Source organism: Rattus norvegicus, chromosome 16 (genome assembly GCF_021556685.1).
Source record: "Rattus norvegicus strain SHRSP/BbbUtx chromosome 16, alternate assembly SHRSP_T2T, whole genome shotgun sequence".
Classification (NCBI taxonomy): Eukaryota; Metazoa; Chordata; class Mammalia; order Rodentia; family Muridae; genus Rattus; species Rattus norvegicus.
The window spans coordinates 53,727,377-53,743,556 of NC_141549.1; the positions used below are offsets into that span (position 1 = coordinate 53,727,377).

General features: G+C 41.5%; 1 protein-coding gene, 1 long non-coding RNA gene and 1 pseudogene across 1 annotated transcript in view; all 3 read left to right on the forward strand.

The window, feature by feature from the left end:
* The window catches only part of LOC120097385 (uncharacterized), a 69,122-nt gene extending 60,428 nt beyond the window's left edge, over positions 1-8,694 (forward strand). Inside the window, exons 4-5 of the long non-coding RNA XR_015640364.1 lie at positions 6,927-7,037; positions 7,163-8,694. This is a non-coding gene — a long non-coding RNA (uncharacterized LOC120097385). The remainder of the gene's footprint in view (positions 1-6,926; positions 7,038-7,162) is intronic.
* Erich1 (glutamate-rich 1) overlaps positions 1-16,180 on the forward strand; it is a gene marked incomplete at its 5' end in the record, with an annotated part of 52,793,804 nt that overhangs the window by 22,856,817 nt on the left and 29,920,807 nt on the right.
* LOC148000562 (uncharacterized) lies at positions 8,884-9,895 on the forward strand (annotated as a pseudogene).

The following is a 16,180-nucleotide window of genomic DNA, read 5'->3' on the forward strand; positions in this document are numbered from 1 at the left end:
TCAGCAGCTTGACAGCACACCTAAAAGCTCTAGAACAAAAAGAAGCAAACACACCCAGGAGGAGTAGAAGGCAGGAAATAATCAAACTCAGAGCTGAAATCAGCCAAGTAGAAACAAAAAGGACCATTGAAAGAATCAACAGAACCAAAAGCCGATTCTTTAAGAAAATCAACAAGATAGATAAACCCTTAGACAGACTAACCAGAGGGCACAGAGAGTGTGTTCAAATTAACAAAATCAGAAATGAAAAGGGAGACATAACAACAGAATCAGAGGAAATTCAAAAAATCATCAGATCCTACTACAAAAGCCTATATTCAACAAAACTTGAAAATCTGCAGGAAATGGACAATTTCCTAGACAGATACCAGGTACCGAAGTTAAATCAGGAACAGATAAACCAGTTAAACAACCCCATAACTCCTAAGGAAATAGAAGCAGTCATTAAAGGTCTCCCAACCAAAAAGAGCCCAGGTCCAGATGGGTTCTGTGCAGAATTCTATCAGACCTTCATAGAAGACCTCATACCAATATTATCCAAACAATTCCACAAAAATTGAAACAGATGGAGCACTATCAAATTCCTTCTATGAAGCCACAATTACTCTTATACCTAAACCACACAAAGACCCAACAAAGAAAAAACTTCAGACCAATTTCCCTTATGAATAGTGACACAAAAATACTCAATAAAATTCTGGCAAACCGAATCCAAGAACACATCAAAACCATCATCCACCATGATCAAGTAGTCTTCATCCCAGGCATGCAGGGATGATTTAATATATGGAAAACCATCAACGTAATCCACTATATAAACAAACTCAAAGATAAAAACCACATGATCATGTCATTAGATGTTGAGAAAGCAGTTGACAAAATTTAACACCCCTTCATGATAAAAGTCCTGGAAAGAACAGGAATTCAAGGCCCATACTTAAACATAGTAAAAGTCATATACAGCAAACCAGTAGCAAACATCAAACTAAATGGAGAGAAACTTGAAGCAATCCCACTAAAATCAGGCAGTAGACAAGCTGCCCACTCTCTCCCTACTTATTCAATATAGTTCTCGAAGTCCTAGCCAGAGCAGTCAGACAACAAAAGGAGATCAAAGGGATACAAATTGTTTCCAATTTGTAGAAGAAGTCAAAATATCACTATTTGCAGATGATATGATAGTACACTTAAGTGACCCCAAAAGTTCCACCAGAGAACTACTAAGCCTGATGAACAACTTCAGCAAAGTGGCTGGGTATAAAATTAACTCAAACAAATCAGTAGCCTTCCTCTACACAAAAGAGAAACAAGCCGAGAAAGAAATTAGGGAAACGACACCCTTCATAATAGTACCAAGTAATATAAAATACCTTGGTGCGACTTTAAACAAGCAAATAAAAGATCTGTGTGATAAGAACTTCAAGTCTCTGAAGAAAGAAATTGAAGAAGATCTCAGAAGATGGGAAGATCTCCCATGCTCATGGATTGGCAGGATTAATATAGTAAAAATGGCCATTTTCCCAAAAGCTATCTACAGATTCAGTGCAATTCCCATCAAAATTCCAATCCAATTCTTCATAGAGTTAGACAGACCAATCTGCAAATTCATCTGGAATAACAAAAAACCCAGGATAGCTAAAACTATCCTCAACAATAAAAGGACTTCCGGGAGAATCACCATCCTTGACCGTAAGCAGTATTACAGAGCAATAGTGATAAAAACTGCATGGTATTGGTACAGAGACAGGCAGATAGACCAGTGGAATAGAATTGAAGACCCAGAAATGAACCCACACACCTATGGTCACTTGATTTTTGACAAAGGAGCCAAAATCATCAAATGGAAAAAAGATAGCATTTTTAGTAAATGGTGCTGGTTCACCTGGAGGTCAACATGTAGAAGAATGCAGATCGATCCATGCTTATCACCCTGTACAAAGCTTAAGTCCAAGTGGATCAAGGACCTCCACATCAAACCAGATACACTCAAACTAATAGAAGAAAAAGTGGGAAAGAATCTTGAATACATGGGCACTGGAGAAAATTTCCTGAACAGAACACCAATAGCTTATGCTCTAAAATCAAGAATCGACAAATGGGATCTCATAAAACTACAAAGCTTCTGTAAGGCAAAGGACACTGTCATTAGAAGAAAACAGCAACCAACAGATTGGGAAAAGATCTTTATGAATCCTACAACTGATAGAGGGTTTATATCCAAAATATACAAAGAACTCAAGAAGTTAAACCACAGGGAGACAAATAACCCTATTAAGAAATGGGGTACAGAACCAAACGAAGAATTCCCAGCTGAGGAATATTGAATGGCTGAGAAACACCTAAAGAAATGTTCAACATCTTTAGTCATAAGGGAAATACAAATCAAAACAACCCTGAGATTCCACCTCACACCAGTCAGAATGGCTAAGATCAAAAACTCAGGTGATAGCAGATGCTGCCGAAGATGTGGAGAAAGAGTAACAGTCCTCCATTGTTGGTGGGATTGCAGACTGGTTCAACCACTCTGGAAATTAGTCTGGAGGTTCCTCAGAAAATTGGACATTGAACTACCTGAGGACCCAGCTATACTTCTCTTGGGCATATACCCAAAAGATGCTCCAACATACAACAAAGACACATGCCCCACTATGTTCATAGCAGCCTTATTTATAATAGTCAGAAGCTTGAAAGATCCCAGATGCCCTTCAACAGAGGAATGGATATAGAAAATGTGGTACATCTATACAATGGAGTACTACTCAGCTATCAAAAGCAATGACTTCATGAAATTCATAGGCAAATGGATGGAACTAGAAAATATCATCCTGAGTGAGGCAACCCAATCCAGAAAAACACACATGGTATGCACTCATTGATAAGTGGATATTAGCCCAAATGTTCAAATTACCCAAGATGCACAGAACACATGAAACTCAAGAAGGATGACCAAAATGCGGATGCTTCATTCCTTCTTTAAAAGGGGAACAAAAATACCCATAGGAGGGGATAGGGAGGCAAAGTTTAGAACAGAGACTGAAGGAACACCCATTCAGAGCCTGTCCCACATGTGGTCCATACATATACATCCACCAAACTAGATAAGATGGATGAAGCTAAGAATTGCAGGCTGACAGGAACCGGATATAGACCTCTCCTGAGAGACACAGCCAGAATACTGCAAATACAGAGGCAAATGCCAGCAGCAAACACTGAACTGAGAACTGGACCCCTGTTGGAGAAATCAGAGAAAGAACTGGAAGAGCTCGAAGGGGCTTGAGACCCCATATGAACAACAATGCCAACCAACCAGAGCTTCCAAGGACTAAGCCACTACCCAAAGACTATACATGGACTGACCCTGGACTCTGACCTCATAGGTAGCAATGAATAGCCTAGTAAGGGCACCAGTGGCAGGGGAAGCCCTTGGCCCTGCCAAGGCTCGACCCCCCAGTGTACAGGATTGTTGGGGGGAGGACGGTAATGGGGGGAGGGTGGGGAGGGGAACACCCATAGACAAGGGGATGGAGAGGGATTAGGTGGATGATCGCCTGGAAACCTGGAAAGGGAATAACATTTGAAATGTAAATAAGAAATACCCAATTTAATAAAAATGGAAGAAAAAGAAGAAGAAACTCACTGAAATGAAAGATTATATTTAATTTGGCATTATTTAGAGTGTGATGACCAAGGCTGGGGATATTCCTCTGTGGGAAAGCCCTTGCTTGGCACACACACAAGCCTCCTTGACTCTGAAAAATCATGTAGGGAAATTGTATTTAATGTGCTGTGTTTCATAACTTATATTTATGTGTTAAGGAGTAGAGGGTGGGTGTCTAGAAACATGAGCATTCTTGGCACACCATTAAATACTTTAAACAGTCTTTTTAATAATTGCCGTGTTAAATAAAACTGTTACTCTGTAAATTTATCTTGTCGTGGAGCGAAGGGAAATGGAAAAGGCCACCAAAGAAGAAAAACAATAGTTTCTTAAAATAGCCACAAAGTATGCCTTGGTTTAAATGGACATCCCTGAGGAACCACTGAAGCGATAAAATGATATTTTACACTTTTTTAAATGTTAGGATTTTTTTGTAGTGTAGCTGACTGAAGAATAAAAATGACAGAAATAAAATAAAGGTGGAGAACAACTTCAGGAATTCCTGTCTTGATCATCAACCTCTACATACATGTACACCCAAATGCTCACAAGCACACATCCTCAGTAACAAATATGTGTAGTGCATACACGTGTGCACACACACACACACAATTATCTAGGGAAAATTTACTTGATATGGAATGGTTTGTCATTTTAATGTATTCGATATAATAAGAAGCATGAGAGGGTCTAAAAAGTATCTATAAGTGCATCGGGCCTACCATTAAATAATACAAATAATTCCAATAATTCCTGTCCTGGGAATTATTGAAAAGGAATTCTGGGAAGATTTGTCCTTCACAAAGTAAAATGAAAGAAAATCCCTGAAATGTCACTATTTATTGCATTTTTACTTATTTCATTTAAGTTGAACCTCTCACAGAAACAGATGTGCTTAATTATGCTGAATATGTATGTATGTATGTATATATATATGTATATATATATATATGTATGTATATAGATAGATAGATAGATAGATAGATAGATAGATAGATAGATAGATAGATAGATAGATAGATGCCCCTGTGGTTTAGGCAATTTGCTTTATAAAGGGACACAAATTCAACCAGATATCAAGTGTGTGTGTGTGTGTGTGTGTGTGTGTGTGTGTGTGTGGTGTGTGTGTGTGTGTGTGTGTGTGTGTGTGTGTGTGTGTGTGTGTAATTGAGTCAACTCCTCGTTTGAACAAAGGAGAGTGCCCCATCCATTTTCAGGGCCCATAATTGCTGGTGTTTGGTGTTTGGAAGTGCAGCAGCCTTGGGCTGGCTCACTTTGTGTCAAACTAAAGTCATCTGGGGGTCGAGAGGGGCTTTCAATTAAGAAAATGCCTCCATAGTATCCTGCTGTAGGGCATTTTCTTAACTAGTTATTGATGTGGGAAGGTCCAGCCCAGTGTGGGTGGTGCCATCCCTGGGCACTCTTGGCTTGCCCGGAAATCAGCATGTAGGCTGGCTTGACTTTGAACTCAGAGAGATCCTTCTGTTCTTCCTCCTGAGTGCTGGGATTAAAGGTGTGAGCCACCACATTGCACTCTGACTTTTTAAAAATTATTTATTTATTTTACTTACTCACTTTACATCCCACTCACTGCCCCCTCCTGGTCACCCCCTCTCACAACCCTTACCCCATCCCCTATCCCCTCTTGTCTGAGCAGGTGCCCCCACAACCTCCAGGAATCCCTCCACCCTGGCACTTGAAGTCTCTGTGAGGCTAGGTGCTTCTTCTCCCACTGAGGCCAGACAAGGCAGCCCAGCTAGAACATATCCCACGTACAGACAACAGCTTTTGGAATAGCCCCTCACTCACTCCCCAGTTGTCTGGGACTCACATGAAAACCAAGCTGCTCATCTGCTACATGTGTGCAGCAAGGCCTAGGTCCAGCCCGTGTATGTTCTTTGGTTGGTGGTTCAGTCTCTGAGAGCCCCAAGGGTCTAGGTTAGTTGACTCCCCTCTGTTGGTCTTTCTGGGGAGTTCCTATCCCCTCCAGGGCCAACATTCTTCCTCCTGTTCTTCCATAAGAGTTCCCAAGCTCTATCCACTGTTTGGCTGTGCGTGTCTGTATCTGTCTGAGCTGGATAGAGCCTCTGAGAGGACAGCCATGTTAGACTCCTGTCTGGAAGCATAGCAGGGTATCATTAATAGAGTCAGGGACTGGTGCTTGCTTATGGGGTGGGTCTCAAGTTGGGCCGGTTATTGGTTACCCATTCCCTCATCTCTGCTCCATCCATCATCCCTGCATTTCTTTTATTTTTTTAAATTGGATATTTTGCTTACTTACATTTCATATGTTATCCTGTTTCCTCTCTGGAAACCTCCATCCCATCTTCCCTCCTCCCTGCTTCTATGAGGGTGCTCCCCCACCTCCCCCACTCACTTCCACCTCCCTGCCCTGGCACTCCCCTACCCCAGGGCATCAAGCCTTCCCAGGACCAGGGCCTCTCCTCCTATTGACACCATCCTCTGCTACATATGTGGAAGGAGCCATGGGTCCCTCCATGTGTACTCTTTGGTTGATGGTTTAGTCCCTGGGAGCTCTGGTTGGTTGATATTGTTGTTCTTCCTATGGGTTGCAAACTCCTTCAGCTCCTTCAGTCCTTTCTCAAACTCCTCCATTGGGAACCCAGTGCTCAGTCCAATGGTTGGCTGTGAGCAGCCACCTCTGTATTTGTCAGACTTTGGCAGAGCCTCTCAGGAGACAGCTATATCAGGCTCCAGTCAGCAAGCACTTCCTGGCATCAGCAATACGGACTGAGTTTGGTATTTGTATATGGTATGGATCCCCAGATGGGGCAGGCTCCGAATAGCCTTCCTTTCAGTCTCTGCTCCACACTTTATCTATTTCCTCCTGAGAGTATTTTGTTCCCCCTTCTAAGAAGGACTGAAGCATCCGTGCTTTGGTCTTCCTTCTTCTTGAGCTTCATGCAGCCTACAAATTGTATCTTGGGTATTCTGAGCTTTTGAGCTAATATCCACTTACCAGTGAGTGCATACCATGTACCTGCATTTCTTTTTTTTTTTTTTTTTTTTTGGTTCTTTTTTTCGGAGCTGGGGACCGAACCCAGGGCCTTGCGCTTCCTAGGTAAGCACTCTACCACTGAGCTAAATCCCTAGCCCCATGCATTTCTTAAAGACAGGATAAATTTTGGATCAAAAGTTTTGTGGGTGGGTTGGTGTCTCTATTGCTCTTGCCTTGTTACAGGAAGACAACTCTAATATTTTAAAAAATCTAATTTAAAAAAGCTTATACTGCCTTTCCAAACTCCAGATTCTGGTCCACACCTCTCCCTGAAATCATGGATCTGCATTCCAATCCTCAGCCCACAGTTCTGCCTCCCTCCCAGGAGGTCTGCTGCCACACAGGACAACCAGGATCCAGGTGAGACACATATACTTCAATGCCCAGCAAACCCAGCAGCCACGGACTCTTCACAGTCCTTTATAAGTTCCAGTTTCACATCCAGACCTCTACCTGCAATTTTGCATCTACACTCCGTTCTCCAGCCCACAGATGTGCCTACCTCCCTGGAAGCCTGCTGTCATCTGAGACAACCAGTCTCAGAGTTCTACTCCCAGAGATTACAATGCCAGCCAACACCAAAGACAACCACATGCCTAAAGGCAAGCATAAGAACACAGTCAACAAAAGCCAGTCAACCAACCAGAGCTCCCAGGGACTAAACCACCAACCAAAGAGTACACATGGAGGGACCCATGGCTCCAGCCACATATGTAGCAGAGGATGGTATCAATATGACACCATCGGAGCCCAGCTCTCTTACTGTAGCAACCCCTGGATATCCTAAAGAGTATGACTGTGACCTTAAAGCTCATCTTATGTAGATGATAGAGATCTTTAAAGAGGATTTGAATAAATTCCTTATAGAAATACAAGAAAACATAAACAGGTAAAGAAAATAAAGAAAACTGTTTAAGATGTGAAAATGGAAATAGAAGAACAAAAGAAAACACAACGGGAAGGAACCCTGAAGATGGAAAACCTAGGAAAGAGAACAGGAACTACAAATGCATGTATCATCAACAGAACACAGGAGATGGAAGAGAGAATCTCAGCATAGGAGATACAACAGAATAAATTGATACATTGGTCAAAGAAGCTGAAAATCTAAAAAGTACCTAATTCAATGTGTACACACAACCTAATCCAGGAAATTTGGGACACTATATAAAGACCAAACCTAAGAATAATAAGAAGAGACGAGGGAGAAAGATTCCTCTCTTCAAAGGCCCAAAAAATATCTTCAACAAATCATAGAATAAAAATTCCCTAAAGAAAGAGATGGCTATAAACATACAAGAAGCTTACAGAACAGCAATCAGATTGGACCAGACAAGAAAATCCTACCTCCACATAATAATCAAAACACTACATGTACAGAACAAAGAATAGTAAAAGCTGCAATGGGAAAAAGCCAAATAACATATAAAGACAGACCTAGGAGAATTACACCTGACTTCTCAACAGAAACTCTAAAAGCCTAGGAGAACAGATGTCAGCATTGACTACTATTCTGAGCAAAACTTGATAGAGAAACCAAGATATTCCATGACAAGACCCGATTTGAACAATGTCTTTTTACTAATCCAGCCCTAAGGAGGATAATAGAAGGAAAACTCCAACACAAAGAAGATAACTACACCCAAGAAAACACAAGAAATCAAACATCTCACAACAAAACTAGAAAGGTAACACACACAGGTAGAGGGCCGCTTTAACATTCGCCACCACAAGATGGAGCTGGCTTCTACTGCGCCCCACGTGGAAGGCCAGGATAGCTTCCGCCATTACAAGATGGCGCTGGCCTCCCCCGCGCCAGCTGACTTCCTTTCAGGAAGTTAACTGTGTGCGCATGTGCAAGAGTGCCTTTGTGCCAGGTCTTTGCCCACTCCGGGGCGTGCCTAATGAGATCATGGGTAAGCGACCAATCAGGTGTGGATGCGCCGCGCTATATAAGCCACGCCATGCGGGCATGCGGGGCTCTCTCCTTAAGATTTAATAAAAGTTTTGGCTGCCACAAGGATTCGTATGTCCCCGCGTGTTTTCTTGCTGGCGAGGTCGCTCGTGGGACATCTGGTGCCAGAAACCCGGGATAAAAAAATGCCACACCATCGTCAGGCGCTGAGAGGGAGTCCTCCGTCTGCAGAGAGAATCCAGAAGCGGCAGGAATTGAGGTAAGCTCCGAGAGACATGATAATTTCCGAATTGTTTGGTCTTGACGTATCGTATCTTTCTCCTTCTGCTGAGGGTGCTGTTGAGGCCTCTATTACATGGTAGTCTGAGGCCGGGAACGTTAGGAATTTGGCAGATGGTCAAGGATTGTTTAGGTAAAGACATTTTTCATCCTATAATAGCGGCAGGCCAAGAGGCCCTGGACGAAATTCAGGAAAGCATGTCAGAAACGGAGCGTAGTGAAAGGTTGCAACGAAAAAATGATACTGATCGATCTCAAGCACCAGGCCCCTCTGTGGTCTTACCACCGCCAGAGGTGATAGTACGGGGAAAGGACGCCCCGGGGACAGTGGCCACCTCGGCTACTGAGGGAGGGACCCTGAATAAAGAAGGGGGCCCCCTGCTAAGATTAAATTAAATAAACAGGGAAAGGAGGAGAAAACCCCGGAAAAAAAAACCTTTATCAGGTAAAGGAGTTAGAGGTCTTGGGGCTTGATAGTTCAGAAACAGACGAGCTTGGCTCCTCTGAGGAAGAGGATTTAGAAGATGAGGCAGCTCGCTATGAAGAAGAAAGATATGGGCCTAGGTGGAGAGCCACTGTGAAGAAACCGAAAGTTATGGATCCTTCGTGGACGAGGCTGATAATTTTGTTTATTTTTTTCTTTGTGTGGGAAGCCGTTATAGCCATTAGGACAGGTCAGAGGGTCCTTACAGAACAACAAGAAAGTATGTCGGAGGGAAAAAAGGTCTCTAAAGAAAAAACGAAAAGAAAAGGAGATAAAAGGAACACAGTATTTTGGGAGAAAAATTTTGTCTTTGTGCTGGTAAAAGGTGTGATCAGGCTCTATAAGCTTTGCAGAGTCATACTGATTAGGCTTGATAGAGGCAGACTGCCTGAAAATTTATTCAGGAGAATCAAACAAAAGGACATCTCAAATCCCATGCACAGCTTGATGGAGTTAATGTAATTGGGTTGTGAGTAAAAATATTCAGGACTGTGTTTCACTTCCATACCATTGGCGAATGTCAGTCGTGCTGCTCAGATAATATATCTCAGTATCTTACAGGAATTGGGTTTCAACACGTTGATGGACTAGTCCAGGAATTGAGACAATCCATCGTCCATATCGACTCCACTCGAGTGGATAGTCACCGTGAACGCCATCTGGTTTTTTCCCTCTTTGTCTATTGTCTGTCCTTGGTGCACCAGGATGTCCCCATGTCTGTTAGTTTATGCCTGTGGTTCTTGCTTCTCGTTGTTTAAATGTTTTATGTTTCATGTTCAAAACAAAAAATGGTAAAAACTTTATCTGCTGGTCGTTCACACCTTGACTTGGCTTTAACACGTTTCAAAAAGGAACAAATGAATAAAAAACAGTTTCAATCAGGCCTTTAGAGCCCTGCACCTGCAGCCAGGAGTCTAGGTTAGCTGGAGAAGCTGCCCAGAGGCTAAGCGTCTGCACAAGCTGATCTTAAAGGTGCCAGCAGCTTCTCAGCTTCTTTGATACAAGAGCTGACAGCTGTTTCTCTTAGAGATATCCCTGACTTATTATTTGACTCAACAGGTGACAAGGTGCTTCTCTTAAAATCATAGTTAAAAAGGTAAAAATGGTGTTTGGTCTAAATATTAAAGATATGTGTAGCCACTTCAATTTGTTTCTGATTGGTTTTAAATGTGTAAATATGCTCTACTTGCCTTGGTTATGGACTATTGGCTTTCAAGTTATTGGATATGGTTAAAAAGGTATAATATTGGTAACAGAAAGTTGACATAAAGCTGGTAATTTGGATGGAGTCATTCTAGACAACATGTGGCATGAGTCAACCCAGGGAAACAGATCTAAATTGAGATAATATTTTTATGGAATTCTTATTCTAGAAACCAGGCTTCTAAAAGAATTTAGGACAATGTCTCTTTGTTGAGGTACTAGAGACTACGCCATCGTGTGTTCATATATAGGAATTGGCAGTCAAACTTTGTACTAGTTTGTTGGAGGTCGAGTTTTGCTTTCCTAGTTGTGGTTTGCCCTAAAGCTATCTGTATTTTAATGCTAATTCCACTGCCCCAAGGACAGCTGCCTAGTCATGTACTCAGAACTCAGGTGACCTTGTGGTTGTGCTCTGGTGTTACAAAGAGAACTTAAAGATTGTGATTAAGGATTGCCAGTGTTACATTGACTAACTCAAACTTATTTTTAATTAAGAAAAAATCAAACAGGTAGAGATTGTTACAAGATTTACAAAGGATTGATGAGGTTTTGGAACTTGTGAGAACATTACAGCCAGTTTACTTACTCCAACTGCCATTTCAAGATAGATTTAGAGGATTGCTAACAGCCTTGTATTAGGTAATTTTGTTGCTTCTTCAATGTAAAAGGTTAGAACCTTAAATCTTTCAGTGTATATGGATATTTTTACTACAAACCTTTGCTCTCAAAATGAGCTTTTATATTTGGGGAGTAGCTGTTACACTACTCCAGAAAAGAATATTTGAGGCTAATTTTAAGCTTCTAAGAATATGTTAATTGGCTAAGTACCTCACCCTACCAGAGGACTTAGGTCTTTGTTATGCACATTGGAGATAAAGCTTCAGCTGCATTAATACAGAATTGTAGACTAGAGTCATGGAAGTCATGGTGAAACATACCTTATTCCAAACAACAATCAAATTGGTTATTACAAAATACTGATATTTGGCCTATTACATATACAAATTTTTCAGGCAAAATTGATAATTTTACTCTTTGCATGCTTTTGTACTTCCTGTATATTTGTGCATGCAACCCATAGGAAATGCGCTTAGTGTATTTATAGGTGGTTCATCTAATGAAAAGGCTACATGTATGATTGGATCACTTGTTTATTCTCTTGAGTTTCTATTGCTTCAACACAGATTATTAAATTCCGTAGTTTAGCCATTGTTTTTAAATCAAGCTTTCAATTCACATACTGATAGCCAATGTGTGGCTTGTGGTTTACAATTGATTTCAATTACTTAATGCTTTATTAGAGGCAAGTTTTCTACATGAAATCAGTGAGTGATGATTTCAGTGTGAATTGTCTGACAACTCACTGTCCTTTCAGTGCCCTGGCTCAGACAACTAAACAAAACCATAGACCCAGCTCTTTGAAAATGGTAATGGAGTTAATATAAAAAGAAGAAGACTCCATTTGCTTACTTTCAATTCTCAGCCTCGCCCTGCCAGCTCAGGGATTTCTAGTAAGACTGAAATCTAGACAATATTTACAGAATTTGACATTTCTAATTAATGCTTATGTTTAGGTAAATAAAGTTTGTGAGGTGCTAGAGAAATGGCTTAGTGGTTAAGAGCACTAAAAACTGTTCCTTAATAGACCATTTAAGAACTCAAACTGGATTGCCTGGGCTCTTTAGCAAGGGAGGACAATGATACCAGACAGATTATAGGCCTTACATAGGAATAATTAGTCAAAAAATCTCATTCTTTATATATCCAAAACAATAATGCTGGATACAATAATTTGGTATACAAGTCAATTTATAAATACAAGTGCTCAGTGTCCTCAATTTAATCCTCAAGGACTTACCTTAATAAATAATATCTTTACTATATCTTTATAAATAAAAAGGGGGAGTTATCCCTGTATGCTAAATAATGCTCCTTTTATTTCAATTTTAAAATTTGGATGCCAAAGTTTATGGCACCCTACAACTAGGCATACTTCTGCCTAGGTGAAATAGAAAGATCCACATATTGACATGATCCTGTCTAGATATTTTATATGGGGAAGAGGGAATGTTTATGTTTTTTCTACAGGATGCTACAAGAGTGTTCCAGCTGCCTGAGTGGTTGCTGAGACTTGCTGATCCTGGTTGCATAAAGATTCAGCTCTCGTGGTTCGGGTCCCTGGAGTCATTCCTCTGCCCTGAGAGGAAGATGAAAGATTCCCCTTCTTCATTTGTCATCACAGAGATTTTGCCGTTGCTGCAGTCAGTGTTACCGCTGCGTGTGTCCCGTCCCACTATGGCCTGCTCTCTGACCCTCTGTGCACTGCTGCTTGCTGGAGAAGACTGGACTCCAGCTGTCGTTGCTGCCCCCCTCATTTCTCTGGCGACTCTTGCTGCCTTAACTGGTCATTTTACAGACTGTAGCTTCACAGGAATGCCACCTGCGTAAAGCTGCTGTGGACTGGGGAACTCTGTCCTGGTTATACAGATCTCAAACATGTTTCCCTTGCCTGCTGGTTGTTCCAGAGAAAAATGACTGATCCTGAACTGTCCTGGAAAAGACCTTGACACTTTCGCTGCTATTGTAGCAGCCATTACTGTTGCAGACATTGTGTCTGCAGTGTCTGGAGTTATCCTCCCCCAATCTATTGTTAGACAAACACAGTGGATAAACTTTCTGGAGTAGTTACTAACAATTGGGAATTCTAAATTCTATTATAGGAGCAGCTTGACTACGGCCCTTGGTGGTAACAGCTGAGGTGAATCAGATGAGGTGCCCACTACTTATCGGGAGTGGCTCTGTTTGGTGCAGCCCTATGCTGTGGATTAGTGTTCATGCTATGGTTGGTTTGCAAACTCAGATCTCAACAGAAATGTGACAAGGCCGTTATCACTCAAGCACTTGTGGCCATTGTACAAGGGGCCTCTTATCTATGCTCAGGAATTAGTCGGTATCTGAGTTCTCTGCTCTTGCACCCCATGGATCTGTGGATCCATTGCACTGGGATGAAAGAGACTCATTGATCCTTTGATCAGCCCTTCCACATCGCTGAGGTTTCCTCATTGCACGCGATAGGGTGATCATGATTTGTTATAAAATAAATGATTTGTGATAAAATAAATAAATAGGGGGAGATGTAGAGGGCCGCTTTAACATTCTCCACCACAAGATGGTGCTGGCTTCCACTGCACCCCACGTGGAAGGCCAGGATAGCTTCCGCTATTACAAGATGGCGCTGGCCTCCGCCGCGCCAGCCGACTTCCTTTCAGGAAGTTAACTGTGTGCGCATGTGCAAGAGTGCCTTCGTGCCAGGTCTTTGCCCACTCCGGGGCGTGCCTAATGAGATCATGGGTAAGTGACCAATCAGGTGTGGATGCACCGCGCTAGGGTGTATATAAGCCGCGCCATGCGGGCGCGAGGGGCTCTCCTTAAGACTTAATAAAAGTTTTGGCTGCCGCAAGGATTTGTATGTCCCTGCATGTTTTCTTGCTGGCGAGGTCGCGCGTGGGACACACACACACACACACACACAAACACAGACACAGTACCACCACCAACACCAAAATAACAGGAAGTAACAATCATTGGTCATTAATAACTCTCAACATCAGTGGACTCAATTTACCAATAAAAAGACACAAACTAACAGAGTGAATGCAAAAACAAGATCCACCATTCTGCTGTATACAAGAAACACACCTCAGCAACAAAAATAGACCCGACCTCAGAATAAAAGACTGGAAAAAGATTTCCAAGCAAACAGACTAACAAAGCAAGCTAGAGTAGCCATTCTAATATCTCATAAAATAGACTTCCAACCATAAGTAATCAAAAGTAGTGGGGAAGGATACATTATACTCATCAAAGGAAAAATCCACCAACATGACATCTCAGTTCTGAACATCTATGCCCCAAATGCACCCACATTCATAAACAAACAAACAAACAAACAAACAAACAAAAAACATTACCAAAGCTTAAATCTCACATCGAACCTCACACAATAATAGTGGGAGACTTCAACACTCCACTCTCACCAATGAACTGGTCATCAAAACAGGAACTAAACAAAGAAATAATGAAACTTATATAGATGTTATTAACCAAATGGACCTAACAAATCTACAGAACCTTTCATCCAAACACAAAAGAACATACCTTCTCATCACTTCATGGACCCTTCTCCAAAACTGACATATACTCGCTCACAAAGAAGAAAGCCTCAACAAATACAAGAAGATTGAAATAACCCCTTGCATCTTATCAGACCACACTGGATTAATGCTGGAGTTCAGCAACATCAGAAATAACAGAAGCCCCACACACTCATGGCACTGAGCAACTCTAATCAATGATCACTTGGTCATGGAAGAAATAAAGAAACAAATCAAAGACTCTGTACAATTCAATGACAATGAAGGCACAACATACCCAAATTTATGGGACACAATGAAAGCAGTGCTAAGAGGAAAGTTCATGGCACTAAGTGCCTTCATAAAGAAATTGGAGAGATCTCACACTAGCAACTTAACAGCACACCTGGAAGCTCTAGAACAAAATAAAGCAAACACACAACAGGAGTAGACAGCAGAAAACAGTCAAATTTAGGGATGAAATCAGTCAATTAGAAACAAAGAAAATAATTTGAAGAATCAATAAGAACCAAGAACTGGTTCTTTGAGAAAATCAACAAGATACACAATCCCTTAGCCAAACTGATTAAAAGGCACAGAGACCGTATCCAAATTAACAAAATAAGAAATTAATATAAAAACAGAACCTGAGGAAATTTTTAAAAAATCATTAGGTCTTACTTAAAAAACCTCTACTCCACAAAACTGGAAAATGTAAGTGAAATGGATGATTTTCTAGTCAGATACCACTTACCAAAGTTAAATCAAGATCAGGTAAACAATCTAAACAGTCCCATAACCCCTAAGGAAGTAAAAACAATCATTAAAAGTCTCCCAATCTGTGATGGTTTGCATATGCTCATCCTAGGGAGTGTCACTATTAGGAGGTGTAGCCTTGTTGGAAGTATGTCATTGTAAAGGTGGGCTTGGAGATCATCCTCCCAGCTGCCTAAGGATGCTCAGTCTGTTCCTGGCTTCCTTTGGATGAAGATGTAGAACTCTCAGCTCCTCTTGCACCATTCCTGCCTAGATGCTGCCACACTCCTGCCTTGATGATAATGGACTGAATCTCCAAACTTGTAAGCCAGCCCCAATGAAATGTTGTCCTTAGAAGAGTTACCTTGGTCATGGTATATATTCGCAGCAGTAAACCCTAACTAAGACACCCAATATTTGTTTTGTCTACAAGAAATGCAAGAACAAACATGGAGCAGAGACTGGCGAAATGGCCAACCAATAACCAACCGAACTTGAGACCTATCCCATGGGCAAGCACCAATCCCTGACCATATTAATGATACTCTGTTATGCTTGCAGACAGGATTGTATTGTTCTCTGAGAGGCTCCACCCAGCAGCTGACTGAAACAAATGCAGAGACCCACAGCTGTTGCCACAGTGTCTAGGTTCACCCATAACTGATACTGAAAAGTGTACATATTATGGGTTACTCTGTGATACTTTGACACATGAATACATTGTATAGTATTC